This window comes from Gastrolobium bilobum, unplaced genomic scaffold (assembly GCF_033153095.1).
Source record: "Gastrolobium bilobum isolate Gb01-03AN ecotype WA unplaced genomic scaffold, APGP_CSIRO_Gbil_v1 utg11328, whole genome shotgun sequence".
NCBI classification, from domain to species: domain Eukaryota; kingdom Viridiplantae; phylum Streptophyta; class Magnoliopsida; order Fabales; family Fabaceae; genus Gastrolobium; species Gastrolobium bilobum.
In genome coordinates, this window is record NW_026895840.1 from 181,224 (window position 1) to 189,236 (window position 8,013).

At 39.2% G+C, this 8,013-nt stretch overlaps 1 non-coding gene across 1 annotated transcript; it reads right to left on the reverse strand.

The window, feature by feature from the left end:
• Positions 1–4,078: 4,078 nt before the first annotated feature.
• Positions 4,079–4,185, reverse strand: LOC133296331 (small nucleolar RNA R71). The gene has a single exon (XR_009749491.1). It is a non-coding gene; the product is annotated as a small nucleolar RNA R71 (small nucleolar RNA).
• Positions 4,186–8,013: the final 3,828 nt, after the last annotated feature.

Below are 8,013 nucleotides of genomic sequence, written 5' to 3' on the forward strand. Positions count from 1 at the left end.
TCCTTTCTATTCATACTTTTCTTTTTCCTTCTTGACCTTTTATTCTCTGCTGTTGCTTTGCAACTTTTTCCTTTTTATTTCTTTTTCTTTGGTTCAAGCTTTTTCTTTCACTATCACTTTATTTCTGTGAAATTGATCTTTGAATTTCTCTAATCAGTGCTTCAATCTCATCAAGGGTGTGTTGATAGGAAAAAAATAAGCTAAGATTCTCAAGGTTAAATTCAACAAGAAACAACAGGCTACGACTCAAAGGGGCTAGCAATGGAATAATATTTTTAGGTTCAGCTATTTGGCTCATGAGTTATCAAGAAAAATTTGCCTTTATCATTTCAGATCATGCATGTGTTATTGAGAAAAAGATCAAGTTCTAGAGTGTTATCACAGTGAGGTCTCTCTAAAAAAAATCATTGTATAGGCTCAAACCTCACGGTTGTGCAATCAAACTAGAATCTAAATCCCATACCAACTATCTGTATCAACAAGAATTCAATCAATTGAGCAATTATAACTCTTAAGACTTCAACACAGACTTTCATTGTGACTTCTCACACAATGTCTTATATGCTCCTTAAAGTTTGATTTTCTTATTGCATGAGTAGCAAATGCAAATTCAGGCATGTTATTCAGAGAGCTTCTTTTATCACAAAAAAATAGCAATTTGAGACAAAAAGGTTCAGATATCTCCCCTGATGATTCAGAAAACTTTTTGTTAGAGGTGTTTTAGTCTGGATCCTCTGTGCCACGTGTGGAGTACCAATTCCCAGATTTAGAAAATTGCTATCCCCAGCAATAAAACTAAACTAGTCGAAGAATAAGAATTTATGCGCATGTACACACTCACACGGGTTAAAGCATCATATCATCATAAGGAAGAGGAAACTAAGCATCATAATATCTCAAGTGTGCAACACAAAATGAAAATATAAAAACAGAGTCAACATGAAAAAAACAAAAAGTAAATGGTAACAGGAAATCAACCATCCAGCCATGGGTCATCCATGTAATCTCCGTCTGAATCATCTCCTCCAGTATCCTGTGGTGTGTCAGCATACTCGGCTGCTGGGTTAGTGGGAGCTGTGGTCGCAGCTGGCGCATCTGGTGCTGGTGGTGGAGGGAAATGTGGCTGATATGCAGAGGTATCTATCATAGAGGTGCGACAGAGATCCTCCAACATACGTGTGCAGTAGTCGTTCTGGATGCTCATACGGTCAATCTGTCCCTGCATAGTCTGAATATGTCCCTGCATGGTGAGAATGACAGGGGAATCAACATAGAGAGGTTGTGGTGCTGCTGGTGGTGATGCTGGTGGTGCTGGGGCTGCAGATACGGTGCTCTGTACTGCAGCAGAAGGATGAATATGATCTGGATGTGGCTCATATGGTTCACGGGGCCACCTACGCGGGCTCCGTGTACCCAAGTTCTTGATGGCAGTAGGATGGAGCTTACCGAAGATGGAAGTAAACCGGCAAGCATCTTCCTTATCATAGGAGGTCTTCAGAAGAGCCTCAATATCTTCAGCAGCAAAAGGAACCTTCTTTCCCCTGACCCAGCTTACTCGGACAGATTCAACCTTATCTTTGTCCACATTGGCACAGAACTCCTTCAGAATTGCACTAGAGCTAGGAGCTGCAAATGTGGTCAATGTCTCCCATTTCCTGCTCTTGATTAATACCAGGAGGGAGCTGTTCTCAGGGAAGGTGTCCAAAGCAATGGACCGCTCCAGAATCACCTTCTTAGGCATGAACCATTGTTCATACCTCTGCTAGTGCTCTGCCGATAGGAACCGGTCCTTATCATAGCCGGCGGAAGGCCTTGGCCTTTTGCTACCAGATGTAGCATTGCCTTTAGTTTTACCCTTGGTGCCTGTCTTTGTACCCTTTTTGGTTTTCCTTTCTTACACTAAGAAAAATTCCCAGAACAATAGAATGAATTGCATGTGAGATATCATTGATGAACCCTTAGTTCATCATGGTTTTTAGCAGGAATTAGGATCAAATTATGTGATTAAATGATGAAAAACAAGGTTAATGTCCTAAGATGTCCTCAATTACAAGTTCAAGAGCTTTATTGGAAATTTGTATGATTCTTGTAGGAAAAGCAAGCTTGAAAGGCAACTGGAGAAGGAAGAAGATTCTGGAGCTCAAGAGGAGAAAAATTGCCTAAGTGTTGAGTGCTAAAACGTCCACACTAAGCGTTTTAGCGCCCTGCTACAGGAAGAGGCCAAAACTTGCTGGTGATGAGCGCTAAAACACCCACACAGCGTTTTAGCGCGCTGCTGCACTTAGAAGATGGAAAATTGCTGGTCTTGGGCGCTAAAACGGCCTGCAATAAGCGTTTTAGCGCCCTGAAGTGGAAAAAGGACTCTGGTCTCCACCGCTAAAACGTCCAAATCAAGAGTTTTAGCGTTGGAGTAAGTTAAAGTCAGTTGAGCATACGTAAAGCATGGACCCTAAAACGGTCACTTATGAATATTTTAGCGCCCACATCAGTTTTCTGTTTTTAATTGTAACACTATAAAAGGCAAAGCCTTCACACTTAGTAAAGGATCTGGAATTTTCTCTCTCTCTCTCTCTTAAACTTTAGTCTGACTTCTCTCTAAATTCTCTTAGTGTTTTAGTTTTTGTATTAGGATTTCTTTGTAATAGTTTGGAGATTGAAGACTTTCAACATGGAAATGAAGTTTGATTCTTCTTTTCTTGTCTATTCCTTAGTCATGTCTGAGTAGGGTCTTTGTAGTCTGAATGCAATAGAACTCCATGATAATATTATGTTGATCTGATTAATATGATGAAGTATTTTTCATGTGTTGATTTGAGATTTTCTGATTTAATTATTTCTATCAAGGAAGTAGTGTAGAACAGGGATGTTTATATGACTTCTGTATCTGATAATCTCAACATCAGAATTCTAGTACTCAAGGGATTGATGCTAGAGTTCTGATGTAATCTTAAGACTTTAGTATTTCATGCATGTATTAAGAAAGAGATCACCAAGGGATTAGGGTTTCTGATTAATGTATCTATCAGGGTAGTAAGGGATTACATCTTGATGATAAGTAAAAGGTTGATTAACATCACATGGAAAAGAATTCATCATATGATCAGTTTTTACATGGGTTATTATGGAGGAAAGTTGTTTTCTGACTACTTGTTGTTTTATTAATTCTTAATCCATATTTATTTTGTGTCAAATTACTTACAATCAATTTTCTGGTGACAAATTATTCATGACTTTTACAAATTCTTATCTGATTCAAATTAGTTTTCTATGGTTTATTGGTGCTTGAACACAATTCCTCGTGGCAACGATCTTTACTCATCATTTTATTACTTGTATGACTAGTGCACTTGCTAAACGTCCAACAATCATGTCACTTCAATTAGAGAAATTGGATGCTAATAGTGTACACCATCTACACAACCAATTCCCAGAATTAGGAAATAGCAATGCAAGCACCCTACACATGCAATTACTTCTCAACACTTCATCAATGTAAGAATTTCTGATTCATCAAGTATATAACAATCTCAAAAAAGATGGGACTATGCTTACGAGAGACATTCATCCATGCTTTTCACAATTTCCAAAATATCATCATAGCCATGCATATATACATTCCCAATCATCTTAAGCACTAAGTTGGCTCTACCAATTGTTCTATCATTCACAGTCATGAGAACTAATTCATCAAACCCTTTGCATAAATAGACTGAACCAATTTATCAAACACATAGCATGCAACGATATTTGTAGAATTGTACAACCATGTCCATCAAGGAAAAACAAGCACCTAGATAGCAGATTCATTCCAATCCAGAGTCGCAAGAAAATTTTAGTGAAAATATACCTTATCACCAGCCATTGTATGGAATTGGAAATTTGAAAGTTAAGAACCCTAATGATGAATCAACCATTAGAAGAATCCCCAAATTGTTATCCCAAATTTAGAACCCTAGGTTGTAACTGCAATGTAACTACAAGGAGATGGCTGCAATCATTGCCACAAGGAAGTATAACAACTTGGGATGATCTGCAAACCAAGTTCTTGCAGAGGTTTTTCTCAGCATCCAAGAGGGCCAAGTTGAAGGATGAGATTACAAGCTTTAAGCAGAAAGAGTCAGTATCCATTTATGAGGCTTGGGAGAGATTCAAGACTTTGTTGAGGAAATGTCCACAGCATGGAATTGAGGCATGGCAACAAGCAGCAATCTTCCTGCAAGGAATGACCACTAACACTAGAACCTTGGTGCATGCCACTGCTGGTGGATCATTGACTACCAAGACTCCTCAAGAAGCCTTGGATATCTTTGAGTCATTGGCATCTCAGGAATTTGATAATGCCCCAGTGGCTGACAGAAGGACAGGAATCATCAGGTTGGATGGGTATGATGCTCTGTTGGCAGGGAATGATCAGCTGATGCAGACACAGAGACAACAACAGCAACAGTTGGATATCCTTATTAAGCAACTCTCTTCACAAAAGGTAGCTTCTGTGGAAACCAAGAGTGTATGTGCTATCTGTGGCAAAGGTCATGTGACAGAGGAGTGTGATTATGGGGGATCACCAGAACAAGCAGAGGTGAATGGAGTGTGTTATGATCAGAATAATCAAAGGAACTACAACAATCAGGGAATGAATGTTTATGTGCCACCATGGAAGAACAAGAATCAACACCCAGGATTCAGCTATAGTTCCAACCATCAATTGAACCCACCATTACATCCTCCACCACCACATATGAAGGAGCAGTCAAGTGATCCTGCTGCATGGAAGAAAGCGTTTGCTCAGTTATCTAAGACAACTCAGGATTATATCCAGGGGTCTAATTCATTCAGGGAAGAGACAATTGCATTCATGCAGGAGACCAGAACTTCTTTCAGAAATCAGGAAGCATCAATCAGAAATTTGGAGACCCAGATTGGTCAATTATCAAGACAGATATCAGAGAGACCACAAGGGAAATTTCCAGGTGATACATTAGTGAATCCTAAGGAGCACTGTAAAGCAATTATGACAAGAAGTGGGTTGGTACTTCAACCAGTGAAAAAGAATGTGGAAAATAAAAAGAATGAAGAAGAGGTTGTGGTTGAAGATGTAGTCTCTGATGATGAAGTAGAGAAGAAGAAAAATGAGAAAAGTGAGAAGGAAGTAGTTGTTAGAGATGTTATAGTTGGAATTGAGAAAGAAGAGGAAGGGAACGACAATAAGAATGAAGGAGAGGTAGAAGTTGGTAAAAATGCTTCCCCACAAAAGATGATGAAGTAAGGAAAGAAGAAGATGGCTGACAAGAAAGAACAGCCAGTTATTTTATCTCCTTATGCTAGAGTTCCCTACCCTCAAAGGTTGAAGCAAGAGATTCAGAAACAGCACTATGCAAGATTTCTGGATATCTTCAAAAATTTACAAATTAACATACCATTTTCTGAAGCACTGGAAAATATGCCTCACTATGCAAAGTTCATGAAGGATCTTCTTACTAAGAAGAGGAAATTAACTGATGGTGAGACAGTGGCCCTAACAGCAGAGTGTAGTGCCCTAATCCAGAAGAAGCTTCCAACAAAAATGAAAGATCCTGGAAGCTTCAGTATCTCTATTGCTATAGGAGATGTAGAGGTGGGAAAGGCATTGTGCGATTTGGGAGCCAGTATAAACTTGATGCCATTGACAGTATGTAGAGCTTTGGGAATCAACACTTTGAAGGAGACCAATCTTATTCTGCATCTTGCGGATAGATTTATCAAGAGGCCTGAAGGTGTGGTTGAAGATGTCTTGGTCAAGGTAGACAAGTTTATTTTTCCAGTGGATTTTGTGATTCTTGACATGGAGGAAGAGGATACATAAAGTCCTCTATTGTTAGGAAGACCCTTTTTAGCAACTGCAAGATCTTTGATAGATGTTGAACAAGGAAAGTTGTTGCTATGGGTGGATGAGGAAACAGTCACAATTGATGTATTTGAAACTATCAAGCACCCTGTTGATATGGGGGATTGTTTTAGATTGGATGTGATACAGGAGGTTGTGGAAGAAGTGAATAAAGAAGAAGAATTCTCAGTTGAGGAAGAAAGATCAGAAGAAGAGACAAGTACAGAAGATTACCAAGAAGAGCCAGAAGTGGAAGAGCTTGAGAAGAAGATTGATGACATTCCAAAAGGAGCACCTAAGGTAGAACTTAAAGAATTACCTTCACATTTGAAGTATGTGTTCCTTGGGGATGATCAAACATATCCAGCAATCATTAATGCAATGTTGTCTGATGAGGAAGAAGGAAAGTTGATTGAAGTACTTAAGAAGAATAAGCTGGCAATTGGTTGGTAATTTTCTGATCTCAAGGGTATCAATCTTTCCTTCTGCACCCATAAAATATTGATGGAAGAAGAGGTCAAACCAGTAAGGCAACCACAGAGGAGACTCAACCCCACTATGAAGGAGGTAGTGAGGAAGGAGGTTGTGAAGTTGCTTGATGCTGGGATGATTTACCCTATTTATGACAGTGCTTGGGTGAGTCCTGTGCAGACAGTGCCCAAGAAAGGGGGGATGACTGTGGTGAAAAATGAGAATAATGAGTTGATTCCCACAAGGACAATCACTGGTTGGAGAATGTGTATTGACTATCGAAGGTTGAACAAGGCAACCAGGACGGATCATTTTCCACTTCCTTTCTTGGATCAGATGCTAGAGAGGTTGGCAGGACATGCTTTCTATTGTTTCTTGGATGGTTATTCAGGGTACAATCAGATAGTTGTGACACCAGAGGACCAGGAGAAGACCGCATTTACATGTCCATATGGAATTTTCGCATATCGGAGGATGCCTTTTGGTCTATGCAATGCTCCTGCCACTTTCCAAAGGTGCATGCTTTCCATTTTCTTTGATATGGTAGAGGAATGTATAGAAATATTTATGGATGATTTTTCTGTATTTGGGTCTGATTTTGATGTATGTCTGAAAAACTTAGATTCTGTCTTAAAAAGATGCCGGGACTGTAATTTGGTTTTGAACTGGGAGAAGTGTCACTTTATGGTGACATAAGGTATAGTTCTTGGACACAAGGTGTCTAGGAATGGAATTGAGGTGGATAAGGACAAAATTTCTGTGATTGAGAAACTCCCTCCACCTGTTAATGTTAAGGGTGTGAGGAGTTTTCTTGGTCATGCAGGATTTTATAGGCGGTTCATAAAAGATTTTTCAAAAATTGCCAAGCCCTTATGCAAGTTATTGGTCAAGGACCAAGAGTTCCTGTTTGATGATGAATGTCTGCATGCATTCCATGTTTTAAAAGAAAAGTTGACCATTGCACCTATCATGATGGCACCTGATTTTTCATTACCATTTGAATTAATGTGTGATGCTAGTGATTACGTTGTAGGAGTGGTATTGGGCCAAAGAGTGAATAAATTGTTGCATGTCATTTACTATGCCAGTAAGATCTTAAATGATGCACAAAAGAATTATGCTACTACAGAAAAAGAATTATTGGCTATTGTGTATGCATTTGACAAATTCAGGCCATATCTGTTAGGATCAAAAGTTATTGTTTACACTGACCATGCAACTTTAAAGTATTTGTTAAGCAAGCAGGATGCTAAACCCAGGTTGCTCCGCTGGATGTTACTGTTGCAAGAGTTTGAGGTAGAGATCAAGGACAAAAAGGGAGTTGAAAACTTGGTGGCTGATCACTTATCCAGGATTATAGAAAAAGAGCTTCAAGAAAGACCGGAATTAGTGATCAGAGAAGAGTTTCCTGATGAACATGTTTTGGCAATATGTGTTGTCACAGAGATGGTTAGGGATAAAGTCTTATCTATCAGTACCCCACCATGGTTTGCTGATTTTGCCAACTATAAAGTTGTTGGATTGATGCCTAAGGATTTCACATGGCAACAGAGGAAGAAATTTATGCATGATGTTAAGAGATACATTTGGGATGAGCCATATCTTTTCTATAGAAGTTCAGATAGTGTGATCAGACGGTGTATTCGAGAGGAAGAACAGAAGGATGTGTTGTGGCATTG